Source organism: Equus przewalskii, chromosome 17 (assembly GCF_037783145.1).
Source record: "Equus przewalskii isolate Varuska chromosome 17, EquPr2, whole genome shotgun sequence".
Classification (NCBI taxonomy): domain Eukaryota; kingdom Metazoa; phylum Chordata; class Mammalia; order Perissodactyla; family Equidae; genus Equus; species Equus przewalskii.
This window is the reverse complement of record NC_091847.1, coordinates 28355559-28371182: the sequence shown is the minus strand read 5'-3', so window position 1 is coordinate 28371182 and position 15624 is coordinate 28355559. Positions and strand designations below refer to the sequence as shown.

The following is a 15624-nucleotide window of genomic DNA, read 5'->3' as shown; positions in this document are numbered from 1 at the left end:
TTCTTTAAATCAAGCAGCAAAGATATTTGCAAAAATATGAAATAATGCTATTTTTCTAATTTTTTTCTTTTGGAAATATTTATTTTTTAATGATATATTATTTATATTAACAGGCAATGAATTTTTACTATTATTTTAAATGAATTGCTAACGATGCACTTTTAAATGTTCCTAATTTTAATTTCTAACATGTAATTTTGTATAAATGTAACCCATAAAAAAGAAAGCTCTTTCAGTACCTGAAGAATTTGAAGAATGCAAAGAGGTCTTGAGAACAAGTACTTAAAAATCATTCTTTTTGTAATCACAAAAAGCATAATAAAATAACCTATCACTAACAAGTTAAGAAGGAAGAAATAGAGTTTTGAAAAAAATAGCTTTGTCAATCCAATAAAGGCAAGAATGGAAAGAAAAAGGAAGCAGAACAAATGGAAAAATAGAAACAAAGACTATGATGGTAGATTTGACTCAAACCTATACGTAATTCCATTAAAGATGAGTATACTAAAAACTCCAATTTCAAAGAAGAAAATTGTTAGATTAAATTTAAAAAAAACAAAATCCAACTATATCCAATTTTATAAGAAAAATGTTTTAAATTATAAACATAGAAAGAGTGAAAATAAAATATGGAAATTATGTACCATTAAAATGAAGGAAAAAGTGAAGCTATGTTAATATCAGATGATGAAAACTAAGACAAGAGGAACATGGCATAATGATAAAAGGGTCAATAGACTAGAAAGACATAGCTGTTCTAGATTGGTATGTGCCTAATGACACATAGCCTCAAATTATAAATCAGGGGAACAGAATAGAGAGCCCAGAAGTAAACCCATGCCTATATGGTCAACTCATCTCTCACAAAGGTGCCAAGAATACACAATAGGGAAAGGATAGTCTCTTCAACAAATGATGTTGGGAAAACTGGATGTCCACATGCAAAAGAACAAAATTGGACCCTTATTTTACACCACACACAAAAATCCTCAAAATGGATTAAAAACTTAAACGTAAGACCTGAAATGATAAAACTCCCAGAAGAAAACATAGGGTCTCAGCAATGATTTCTTGGATATAACCTCAAAAGCACAGGCAACAAAAGCAAAAACAGACAAATGGACTACACCAAACTAAAAGCTTCTGCACAGCAAAGAAAACAATCAATAGAGTGAAGAGGCAACCTACAAAATGGAGGAAAATATTTGCAAACCATATATCTGATATGAGGTTGATATCCAAAACATAACAGGAACTCCTAAAACTCAATAGCATAAAAGCAAATAAGTCAATTACAAAATGGGCAAAGGATCTGAACAGACATTTTTTCAAAAAAGATTTGCAAAAAGCCAACAGGTATATGCAAAATAACAATGCCCTAACTATTTAACTTTTAAGAAGTTAAAAAAATACATGCAGAAGGAAATAATGAAGAGCTGAAATAAATAAAACAAATTAAACAAAAAATGAAGATATTGGTAAAGTTAAAATTGGTTCTTTGAAAATACTAATAAAATTAATAAACTAATAATAGTTACTAATAATGTCATAATATTATAATAATAATAAGCTACTAAAGAAAAACAAGACTCAAATTACCAAAACTAGGTATGCAAAACAAGATACACTACTAACTCTATGGATAATGGATGGCCACTGTCACTGCTTAAATTCAACATTATATTTTATGCCCTAACCAGCATAATAAATTTTAAAAAGGAATAAAATTTATCAGAATTGAAATTAAAAAGCAACACTATTTATAGATGATTCCATTGTGACCATAGAAAATCCAAACTATCTATAGTCAAACTAGTAGAATAAGTGAATTGTGCAAGGTTATTGTACACAATACCAATTATACTATATTTCTATATTCTGGCAACAAATAATTAGGACACTATTTACAATAATTCCAGAATATCTAATAAGAATAAATGTAACAAAAAATGCCACCTTTTTTTCTAACATATGAGATTGCCCACCATTTTCAATAGGAGAATGTTGCTGAGAAAATTGATGCTAGCTTTTTATCACCTAAATGTTAACATGTGGGGTTTTAAGTTTTAATAAATCCATTGCATTAATTTCTTCTTTTACAGATTGTAGTTTTGGTGTTGAATTTAAGAAATCTTTGCTAGCTCAAGGGTATACATTTTCCTCTGAAATATCCTTATAGAAATTTTGTAGTTTTGAGTTAATTTTATTTATGGTGCAAGTTACGGATTGAAGTTCTTATTAAAGAGAATATGAAAACTCACTTTTCCAGCATCATTTGTTGAAAACACTATGATTTCTTCACTACATTGTGTTTCAAATTTCTCAAAAATCAACTGCCCATAACTGTGTGGAAACTTTTGTGGACATTTTATTCTGTTTCATTGAACTATCTTTGTATTACGTCAAATGTACACTGTCTTGAATACCATAACTCAAAAATCAGTCTTGAAACAAGGTAGTGTTAGTGCTAAACCTTTGGCGTTCTTTTAATGTTATTCTTGTTCTTGTAGGCCTTTGCATTCTCTTATGAATTTACAATCAGTTTATCAATTTCCACAAAACAACTTGCTTTGATTTTGATTAAAAGTTTTGAATAAAAATTTCTGCTCTTTCAAAGATACATTAAGAGAATTAAAAGATGAGCCACAAACTGGGAGGAGATATTTTTCAAATGATGTATGCGATAAAGGACTTACATCCAGAATAAATACAGAACTATCAAAAATCAATAATAAGAAAACAAACAACCCAATAAAATGTGAAAACAACTTAAACACATTTCACCAAAGAAGGTATAAAGCTGGCAAATAAAGACGTCAAAAGGTGTTCAAAATTGTTAGGACATGCAAATTAGAATTACCAATTCACCACATAGCCAGGAGAATGGCCAAAATTAAAAATATTGACCACACAGACATTGGTGTGAAAGTGGAGGAACTAGAACTCTCATATAGTGCTGGTGGAAATGTAAAACAGTGCAACTACTTTGAAAACAGCTGGGTAATCTCTTAAAAAGTAAACAGATACCTACTATATTGCCCTGCATTCCACTCCAGGTATTTACTCAAAAGAATGTGTGTTTGGAGACAAACACACATCCACAAAAAGATTTGTGCCCAACAGTTTGTATCTTCTTTGTTTAAAATAGCCCCCAAATGGGAATAACCCAATTTCCCATAAATGTTTAAAGACATAAACAAATTGTGGTATGTGCATGCAAAGGAATATACTTAGCAATAAAAAGTAATGAACTATTGACACATGCTAAAACTTGGCTGAATCTCAAAATAATTAGGTGAGTGCAAGAAGCCAGAGCAAAAAAGAAAAAAAGGAGTACATACTATAAGATTTCCTTTATACAGAAATCTAGAAAATGGAAACTAATTTATGGTGATGTAGAGTTGCTCAGTGTTTGTCTGGGGGAAGGGGAAGTGATAGGATGGAGGGATTATCAAGGGCCATGAGGGAGCATTTAGGGGTGATGACATGTTTATTATCTTGATTGTGGTGATATTTTCACAAGTGCATACATATGTCAAAATTTACCAAAATTTATGTGCTGTTTATATGCTGTGTTATTTATTCCTCACTAAAGCTATCTAAAATGTAGAATAAAAAATTAATGAACGGGTGTATTCAAAATAGAGAGAGTATTCTTATTTTTCAGACTTCATGTGTTCTGTACTCTTTTAGAGTGCCTTCGCCTCTTTTCTTTGGCATCCATGAACCACTGATAGATGGATTTTACCATTTTTATTCTGCAGGTAGAGAAACATATTCAGATAGTTCGCATAACTTTATGAGGATAATTTAGCTATTAGGATCAGATCTGTGGCTAGAATTTGTGCATTTCTACCCATAACCCACTTGCTGACTGCTTATCATGTGACAGTGTTTGACACTGAGTACCAAAATGACCAAAGTTCTCCATTATGCACCTCCCTTCCCATACAGTTGTGGGGTTATCACTGTTTAGAGAAGCAAGGACAAATTGTACAGGCTGGGGCAGTGCTGTCACCCTTGTTTTCCAAAACAGCAAGATGGTGCAACGTTATAGACTAGGATGGACTGGGACTAGAGGGCTTTGGTATTATTCTTTCCACAGGGCAATTCTCCTGGACAATTCCCAGCCTCCTACACTAACCTCTTTCCTCGCCACAATCCATTTGCACAGAGTGAAACATTGTTAAAGGATTTCTCTCCTGGTCAAAGTTGGTTGCTGTGGAAAGTGTTTTTCTCTGTTTGTATATCTTGGTTTTTCACTGCTTTTTCCTCTTCCTCCTCTTTTATGAACTCAAAAGTCCTATTTGAAATCAGATCATAGACAGAAGCAGCATCTAGTTTGGAGGCAGGTAGCCAGTAGCCAACCCATTGCCTATTACTGATGTACACTGACTACACAGTGGTTAGATATTAGTCCATTGTAACAGAATTGTCCAGTTAACTTGGTTTTATATGTTTAGGGAATTGATTGAGTCAACTGATTATTTTTGTATGATACATTCATTAACTCAAAAATATTTATTTAGACAACCATAATCAAGACAGAACTCTTGCCCTCACTCAATCTTATATGCATTTAAATACAGTTATTTTTATGGCATTATAAGGATAAAAAAAGGAATACTCTAAAATAGTTATGTTTACATATATTAAGGACTCCTATGGGAAAGACATTGAAATAGAAACCAAAGGGAAATTATAATCTTTTCTTCCGTAGGTGAGTTTGACTAATACGTAAGTGCTGTGTAGTCAATTGTTAAGCTAATATTTTGTAGGAACTAGTTTTGGTTAAAGTAATTGAACCTAGTAATTTTCTTCAAATATCTTTCCATCATTAAGGACTTCCACTTCAGCGAACAGACAAGAACTTTCACCTGAGATTGCTGGACTCTATTTTGAATTCCCATACTCTTTTCATTCTGAAGAAATAGTGGTCTGTTAATCAAATAATAAATATGGAGTAATTGAAGTAGGTAGGCAGACTGGTAAAAAAGGATTTATAAAAATAAGTAAAGAAGAAAGAAGCCACAGAAGAATGATGCAAAATGTCATTGACAAACAGGAGACAAGAGAAAATGGAAACTCATCCGTGTGAACACTGCACCAATAATTCAGGGTATCACTGGGGAAATATCCTTAATGACCACTCTTTGTATTTGGTGGGTTGGTTGGTTTGGTGTTTTTTGGTTTTTTTTTTTTTTTTTTTGGTGCTTTCTTTGTGTTGAGCTATTTCTAGAGGGATTTTTAAAAGTTGCATTTTCAAGCAGCACAGGATTAATAAAGCAAACATATGTACCCCCAAGTGAAGAAGTTCTTGAAGCATCTGTTGCCAAATTTTCTTAGTTTAATTTTTGTTCTTCTTGTAGAAAATTACATTTTCAATTTCTCTATTCCAATCGAAGTTATGGTAAAGAAGTACTAAAATTCAAATCAAATGATTATGAATTTACTTTTTAAATAAAGAGTAATGTGGCAAATCTACAGAGTCATATTGATGGAAATATATACTTAGAGAATTTGCTGCAGCTTGTAAAAAGGCTAACTATGGCAATCTTGGGAAATGTTTAAATCATGTAACTGTCTTGAAACAGAAGATGTATGCTGAGAAGAAATACCTTTTCACTCTTCATGCGAGTTAGTTACCCCCCTACTTGCAAAAAAAGTGCAGTAATTCATCAAGGAATTTGTGTGATCCATTTAAAAGTTATCCTATGTTGTAAATGTAAAAGGCATCTAAAGTGAACTTCTTAAGGTAGAAAGAACATATTTGGAGAATCAAATAATATTATTTGCCTACTTTTACAATGCTAAAAATATACAGAATAATACCTGCTTAGCTAATGGTCATGATCCAGACTTGATGCCATTTTAATAGCTAAGGGAAATGAATAAGCTTGGGGATTTTAGATAACCATAAATTTTTGAAAGCAATTAACAGCATATGTAGGAAGATCCCAAACTGAGTTTTATTCCTGAAAAGAGGTTAAACCGATTAGGTAAGAAGGTTAAAACTGGAGAAATATTGCCTCTGATTAGTGTAAGATATTTCAAGAAGGACAATATGAATCATCCGTAACAATAAAGTACTTAAAAACAAAGATAAATCCACTAAGGAATTATTTTTAAAAAGGATAAAAACTGAATAACAGAAAAAGAAAAGCATATTTTTGTGCAAATAAAATTGAATAGAATTTTAAAAGAATGAAGGAGTTCAGAAACATGGAGAAAAGACCTAGCTAAATAAATATATATCTATAGTGATACTAAGCCATTAGAATACTCAATTCAATAAAATTAAATCAATTTGAAGTTTCTTAATAGAGAAATGAAAGAATGAACTTTGAATACATGATATAATTTAAACTGTATTAGCACCTCTGTTAACTATTGTATTTCATAAAGGTTTTTTTTTTGAAATAACTAATAAAGTAAGGTTTTGGTAGCAGAGCTCAGTGTATAATAGAGTAGAAAGCTAAATTACAGTTTTTTACATCAAGCATGATGGGATTTCTTATGGAATCTAAAATTCAGATAATAGTTTTTAATGAAGAGAACAGCATTTTATCTCAGATAATATCACAGTTATTTTGATCAGGCTACTGTATACTTTTTTTTCCTTTAACTACTCTTAACAATCATATAACACCCATGTGCACATTTACCATTATAAATGGGGTCAAAATAGAAAAGTGGGAATGACACTGCTGGATGTAGCCAGAAGTTTACAATGAACAGGTGGTAACAAGGCTGAAATACTTCACAGACTATAGAGTAACATATCCACAAAGACTGGATGTCAACCCAAGGGAAGTTGACAGGATCTTAGCAAAGGATTGAGGGTTCCATATAGACTATCAAAGAAATGTATTCACCATTTCTAAGAAGCCAATGATAAATGCAGGCCATTTAATATTATACAGGATGTCCTAATTCCAATGATACAAGTTTCCTCTTTTATGTCTTATAAGACACATGTGTTCATTTGTTTGTTTAATTGTGGCGAAAAGCACACAGCATAAAACTTACTATCTAAAGCACTTTGAAGTGTACGGTCAGTAGCATTAAGAATGTTTACATTGCTGTGCAACAGTTCCCCGAGCTTTTTTCTTTCTCAAAACTGAAACTCTAAACCCATTAAACAACTCCCCATTTTTCCCTCCTCTCAGCCTCTGATAACCGCCATGCAGCTTTCTCTTTCTATGAATTCGACTACTTTAGGTAATTCATATAAGTGAAATCATACAGGATTTGTCTTTTTTGTGACTGGTTTGTTCCACTTAGTATAATGCCTTCAAGGTTCATACATGTTGTAGCATGTAACAGAATTTCCTTCCTTTCTAGGTCTGAATAATATTACATTATATGTGCTTACCACTTTTTCTGTATCTATTCATCTGTCAATGGACAATTTGCTTCCATCTCTTGGCTATTGTGAATCATGCTGCTATGAACATGGGTGTGCAAATATCTCTTTGAAACCCTGCTTTCAATGCTTTGAGACCCTTTCCTCCTTATTTATATTCTGATATATATCCAGAAGTGGGATTTCTGGATCATATGGGAGCTCCATTTTTAATTTTTTGAGGAACCTCCATACTCTTCTCCATAGCAGTTGCACCATTCTGCAGTCCCATTCAACAGTGCACATGAGATCCAATTTCTCCACATCTTCACAAGATACCTACGTTTTTGATACCAAACACTATGCAATAAAGCATCAACTCATAGTGAGACATCTCAGCATCCAGGCAACTTACTTAAACTAGGGTTGAGCAAACAATAATATGTGTTGAGTTAGCCTCCTATCATATATATATTTGTTATTTATATATCTGAATGGATCAGTTTCTTACTTAAATTTTTGTGGACTTGTAGGTTAAAATGTGATCCTACTGAAATATAGGTGAGGATGTTTTGAAAGTTGTGGATGTGAAAGGAGAGCTGTAGTACAAACATAGGCCTGGGAGCCAAATGACCCGGGTTTTTCCACCTGATCAGTGTTGTGTAACATTTGGCAAGAAAACCAATCCACCTGAATTGCTATGTCCTCATATGAAATAAGGATAAAAATAGCAAATTTGTAGATTTGACTTAAGAATCAAATGAGAAAATCAACATGAACATGCTAGCACACTGTCAGATACACAGTAGGTACTTCATGCATTTACTTGTCCTCTCTATTTATCTTCTGGTTTATACCTACTTTTCCATTTCAGCATCAAAAGAGCCCTAATCTGTAGCTTCTGGCATGAAGATCTCAATTAAAAATGTTCCTTCAGTATAACATAACATAGTACATTAGAAGCAAATGATGACTTTTCCATGGCATATTTTTATACACAGTCTCCATACTAGTGCAAATTATATTGAGAGATGAAACACTAGATAATATGCTAACATCTCAGATTACCAGATGAATATTCTTTGTAGATATCACAGTTAATTCAGCTGCATTTAAAATTTTTTAATAAAATATATAAGTAAGCTACAGGCTATAAAGGGATAAAATGAGATAACTATGGTCCTCAAAATTCATGATCAAGTTTTTTAGAAGATATTTTCTTATCCTGTATTAATTTTTAAACAGTTTTATTTCCTCTGAACAAATCATTGTACTAAGTGATTTTAGGAATATCCATTATTGCAAACAGAATCTGTGGTGCTTTCTGAGGTTTCATTAATTGATTTATTATTTTTCATCCCAATTTTCCATAGCCTATGTCTCTTTATAATATTATTATGCTGAGCAATTGTTTTGATTTCTTTAGAAAAAATTTTGGTAAAATAACTGTATTTCCCCCACATGTTGGCCACAAGGATGCCTGTGGTCAGATTTGCAGCCCTTGGGCTAAATGTATGGAATATTATTGAATGTGTTACAGTACTTAAATTACTGTAGTTTTGTTTTTTTAAATATATTTTTTTTGAGGAAGATTAGCCCTGAGCTAACTACTGCCAATCCTCCTCTTTTCACTGAGGAAGGCTGGCCCTGAGCTAACATCCATGCCCATCTTCCTCTACTTTATATGTGGAACACCTACCACAGCATGGCTTACCAAGCGGTGCCATGTCTGCACCCGGGATCCAAACTGGTGAACCCCAGGCCGCTGAATCGGAACATGCGCACTTAACTGCTGCGCCATCAGGCCGGGCCGCTGTGATTTTATTTTTTAATTTTCTTTTACCCTAACTTTTTCGTTCTTCCATTTTTATTTATTTATTTTATAACTGATAATTGGTACATGATACTATTTAAAGAATGAGATAGAGATAAAAATGAACACTGTTGAGTCAGCAGCAATATTTAAACTCATACTGAAATTTAAAATAGAAACATCAAATTGTGGGTCTTTGTTGCTTCTGTACAACCTCAGTACCCTTAGAGCCAGAAAGATTTCCTTTCTTTAGTAATTTATTTACCACTATAAGCCCTAGTTCTTTTTTCATTTAATTAAAGATGTACCACCTGTCCAGACGAGAGCTTCATTCATGTACATGATCAGGTCTATGTTATATGAACCTTTAAATATGTTGTCTGTGACATGAAGACAATATCTGCTCAAAATGTACTTAAAATAATTACATGATTAAATTATATTATGCTACATGCCTCGCCCAATCCCTATCACTGTTTTCCTTCAGTCTACAAATTTTTGGTAAACTTTAACCTTTTATTACTAACTTAATCAAGAGATGACAACGGAAATGAATACAAAGAAAAAGTAGTAATAACATATTTAATGAATAAAAGGTTATGGTTATCCTCGTGCATTTTATAGCAGACTATATTATCCCTTTCCTCTCAAACATTTTATTTTAACAGCAGCGCTCACACACTCTTTAAAGTTCTTGCATGAAAATAAACACCCACAATCAGCAAATAAATGTTATTCTAAAAATACCCATAAAGAAAGATAATAACTCAGGTTGTTTTTTAAAATCATGCAAGCAAGTTAGTGTATATATTTAGAAATTTGGTAATTATCATCAGTTCTATTCATTACAGTTCAAAAGTAGAAGAAATAATAAGTTAAATTGTCATTTATTTTTTCATACATCAAGAGGAAAATAATGTTATCGACTTGATAGATCTTACCCATTGTTGTAGGTCCATCTGTACCTGTAAACACATACAAAACTGTCTACTCAAACTAAAAGACAGTTCCCTCACCATCACTTCTTTTCATTAAAACTGAAAATTCGTTGAAGAAACAGATGCATTTCAAGAATCGTATTATAAGGTAGAATTCTCCTTTGCCAATATGGACATATTGCAACATTATAAAATTGTAAGCTGGTGATTGTTAAAGAATTCAAAAGGATTATCCACATTCAAAGAAAGAGATGAACAGATTCTTTTCCTTTATAAACTTTTTTTGATTAATAATTTTCATCAAAATATAGATCACATGTAATACTAATGTTTGTTATGCACGTGTAAATACCTATTAAATTAAGACATTTGGCAAAAAGAAAAAAATCAATGGAAAAACCGAAACGCAGCTATTTTGACTGGTATATTTATGGACAGACACAATATATCTGGCTTTATAGGTGAGGTTATTAAATACTTCCATCTGAAACCACCGCATTTATCACCTGGTTCAGGCTGCTAGGGCTAGCTGCCATCGTCTAACAGAGGAAGAGCTACACAAATGTTTACTTTGTTAGTGGTCCTATTGTGTGGAGAACATGAATTGTCAAGGAGACCTGGGATATGCCTGAAGCTTGATAGCTGCCTAAGATGTAGAGGCAGTCCCTCTCCGATAAACCAATAGCTACATCATTTAGGTGTTAAAATATTTTGGCCAATGAAATCAGTGCAGGTGATTTCCCCAATAGAGAAAATGTCCTCTCCCAACATGGAGTTTCACATTTCCAATCTCAAACTCATTATAAGCTTGAGATAAATGCTGAATTTTCCAACAACAGAAGACCAGAGAGCAGCAGTCTCTGTTTCTACGTACTTACTGTGGGTTGACCAATTCATCCTCTGAAACCTCTCTTACTAGCTTCTCTGTTTCTAAACCAGACATTTGTAGGTATGAGAAATAGAGAGATTACTGGCATACTTTAAGAGGCAGTTGTCCTATAATGATGAAGAAGTGTTTATGTCTGTTTGACTGGATACATTCTTCACTTTGTTACCATATGTGCAACATGGTCAGATGGTTAATGAGTTTTCAGGGCTGAAATGCATCTGGTCCAACTTTAAACTTATGGTTTATAATACTTCACTGGAAAGCATGTAATTAATCTTTCAGTGGATAATCTACCATAACTCGTAAACTAATTAAGAATAGATATTCTTTTAGCAGGATTTGAAAACTAAGTTTTACATAGGTCAAGGGACAAAAAAGCCTCCATATTGATAGAAAAGCAATAACATCTCAAATAAAATTGGCCCCCTCCCTTACTCCTCTTCTACCAAATCCTTTTGATAGAAATGTGCCTCTTCATTGAATGTGTGCTGTCAAATAGTCTTTCCCTTAAGGAAAAGGACAGTCTCTTATTCATCTTTGAATCCAGAGCATCTGGCATAGAGTAAAAGCACAAAAGGTGTTTATTGATTGAAATGTTATGGGAGTTAGTTCAAAGAGACTCCACCTTGCAAGCCATAAATTTACACAACTATGTGGGCAAATATATGTACAAGTATATGTATATCTACAATACAAATATATATTCAACTATATGTATCCAAATTTCACAAATGAATAAACTGAGGCACAGAAGTTTTCAAAAGAAAATATAAAGTCAGACTGATAGTTATGTTTCATCTGTGATTCAAATGAAGAGAATCTGATGCTGAAGTTTAAGTTCTTAACACTATGATATATGAGCTACTAAATAGTTCCTCATTTAGCTTAACATGATTTCTTTAATCCTTCTAACCTTCCCAATCACATTGGCTTTTCTAATTTACTATAATTATAAATAATTATAAATAATAAATTTATAATGAATTATAAAGTATAATTTATTTTCTAATAAAATCTCCATAAGTGGTGTTAGAGAATCATATGATATACACCTTTTTTGCTTGAAATGCAAAATTTCTTTAGAAAGTATAGTAATTTATAATACCATCAGCATCATAAATGTTACAGATTTTTTCACACTTTTGGCAACATTAGGCACTTAAGAGCTTTCTCCTCCCAAATTTTGCTGGTGTTAAAAATAATGTTATTATTTTAATTTACATATTTGATTTTAGGTTGAAACTTTTCCACATGTTTATTTACTGGTTTCATTTTTGCTTTAATTTCATATTCATGGTATTTGAAAACGTGTCTGTCCATGTTTTAGTGTATTTCGCATCAATTTGTATGACCGAATTATTTATCAATGACTCTAGATCTTTATTATACTGGCTGGAAACTTGCCCTACTCTTTTGTTTATTTTATTTTTCAATGTACAGTTTTTAAAATCATGTTTAGTTTCAAATCAACTTATTTTTTCCTTAAAGAATCCTATTTTGTTTATGCTCAAGGTATTTTTGAGTCCAAAAATTTAATAAAACTTCATTAATTTTTTCCATTCGAATTACTTTTCTATGTTTCTTTAATCTAGCAAGAACACATTTTGGTTTGTTGGATGAAATGACCCTTATTTATTTGAATACAAATCTTGAAATTCTGTCACCTCTTCTGGTTACCAGAATGTTGCCAACCACAATACCTTGCACAGTGTCTGTAGCATAAACATTATCAACAAATATTTGTTGAATTGCATTTGATTACATGTCTGGTGCATTTAAAGCACTCAATAAAAGTCTATTTATCAATTAATTTATTAACTACTTCATAGGTATATTCATTAATCCAACAAATACTTATTTAAAACAAACTTCCTGTCAGTCACAGTGCTAATTGTCTAAGAAACAAATATTGTTCAGACAAAACTGCTGTCTTGAGGACTTCGGAGTTTATTTAAACCTAAATCAGTATAATCTTGGTATTTTAATAAATGAGTGAATAATTATAGTATAGTCTATGAAATATATACAAGGGAGAAAAATATAATTTACACAATTTAAGAGTCATTATAGGTTTAGACTCCATTGGGAGAAATGAGGAAATTAAAATCTATACCATACCTCAGTATTCAAATTAGCTCCCAGCTGAGATGCTTTTAGATACTTCTACACCTATTTATCATTTCATTCAATCATCAAACATGAAAAGTCAAAATATATATATAATATATTATTGTTATTGACAGTCTCAAGGGTTTTTTAACATCATAATTAACAGGGTGCACTGTGGGCAGATAAGCTGAGTCAGCCATCATGAAATCAATTAACTATGCAAACAATAATATATGATCTCCTTAATCTGAACATTTCCCCTTTATATTTAGAGAATGTTTAAGAGAGCTGCAAGTATTTATGGTGGGGAAAAGACAAATATCACTTTGTGGCTAGTAGAGATGTATTTGGATTATTACTCTTAATTTTGTTCATCTTCTACTTCCATTACACTGAAGCAAGTTTGATCTTTCATCTTTCATGTACCCTACAATAAGAGGGTCTTCTTAAAGATGTCTCTCAGACCTTCCAAACACTGCAGTTATTGGGTAATTTCTCCTATCTCAATTTCCCTTCAAAATGCCACAGTGACTTTTAGTTAAGTACACCAATTCTTGTTTCTCGCTGAATTAATCCCACAATTGAAACTGAAAGACAAAAATACATGAGAATTCCTGACTGAATAACTGTAGTTTATTACATACCGCTATACGTCATTCCCTTCGCTTTGTCTCCCTATATGCCCTAGAATGACTCTGCTCAGCTATTTTAATGATATATATATCATATCCTAAAATCTCTGCTTTTTTGACCTTCTCATCTATATACACCATCAATGCCCAATCATAGAACAAGAAGTTGCCTTAAACCACTTCTTATTTATTTAAACACTCAACTAAATAAAAATCTCTGCTCACCACCACTATATTTAGCATATGATTTTTTTGTCTCCTGTTTAGCAAAATTATGGAAAGTATTCAAGAGAACATCCAACATCAATATCCTTGTTTATGCTTTCCTTAATTAGCGTAGGATTATTTTCTAACACAATTCAACAATTAATTAAGCAATAGACTCTATCCCAAAAATTGTTATGTAGAGATATAAAAATGAAAGAAGATAATTAAATGCATGAGGGCATAGACTGCATCAGTTTAGCACAGAAAATGGATGTTGAATAAGTCATTACAGAACTTCTTCCAGATAAGAGAGAGTAGAAAAATCAAGACTTTCTATCTGAAAACAATGATAAAGCTGAACAAAATATAAAAAATATCTATTTTAGGCAGTGAATCACAAGCAGCACAGGACTATGGTCACTGAGAGGAAGGGAAGCAAATGATAAAAGAGGAAGCCTTTTAATTGCAATGGCTTTCTGGATAGAGCCAATTGCAAAGTGCAGCACTGGGTGGGAATGACTTAACAGAGACCATCCTTCAGGTTGAGAAGGCATCATTTAGAGCTTGGAGAGACTGCGTGTGTGTAATTTTCCCCATGCTGAAGCAGAGGAAGCCATGCAGAGAAAGCTCCAAAAATCCATATAGTTGTCCCTTTGAGTCAGTGGCTGAAGAAGAATCTTTGCATACATAGAATGAACTCTACAAGGCTAAGCAAAGAAAAACTTTTTTAAGGAAATACAGTTATGTGGAAGCTGTAAGCCAAACAATTCTCAGAGCTCAAAAAGGCCAAGAAACATTCAATTTCTTATCCGCCAGAATAAAGAGGTCTTGTTGAATGATGGTCTGTTGAATAGATACCTGAGAAAGACTACACATAGGAGTGGGGCAAACTATTCTTGGGGTAAGGGTTAATCTAGAGGTAAACAAATAAACAGAAAATTGATAAAGATATAGAATATATAAATAATCCTCTCAACTAACTTGATCTAATTTGCATCATGGAATATTACACCCATCAATTTCAGAACAGAAATTCTTTTCTAGTGAACCTGAAATATTCACTAAAATAGACTATTTGTTGGATTATAGAAATGTCTCCATAAGTTTATAAATATTCTCTAACTACAAAGCAAATAGAAATTACAGAAAAATATGTGGAGAATATCAAAATGTTTAGAAATTAAACTTCTAAATAACACATGGAACAATGAAGAATCACAGACAAATCAAAGAATATATTGATCTGAATGAAAATTAAGATACAATATATCAAAATTTGTGGTTTACAGCTAAAGCAGTGCTTATAAGACAATTAATACCTTCAAATCCTTTGTTGAGAAAAAATAAACTATAAAATCAATTATCTAAGCTTCCACTTAAGAATATAGTAAAATAAGAGCAAAGTAAGCCCAATTAAGTTGAAAGAAGGAAATAATGAATAGCAGAAAATCACTGGAATAGAAACTGGAGAAACAATAGAGAAAATCAAATAAAGCCAAAGGCTGATTGAAAATGCGTTAGTAAAACTGATAAACCTCTAGCTAACACAAGAAAGAAAAAAAGAAAGTAGAAGAAGAAAGATTAAAATCTCCAGTATCAGAAGAGAAAAGGGTCACATCCCTGCTCAGATATGTAAAAGACCTTAAGGGATTATTGTGAAACAAATTTAGGTTGATATGTTTAATAACTTT

At 32.2% G+C, this 15624-nt stretch overlaps 1 long non-coding RNA gene across 2 annotated transcripts in view; it reads right to left on the bottom strand.

Annotated features, from left to right (window-relative positions):
* LOC139076787 (uncharacterized) overlaps positions 1-15624 on the bottom strand; it is a 159552-nt gene that overhangs the window by 133455 nt on the left and 10473 nt on the right. The window lies entirely within an intron of this gene.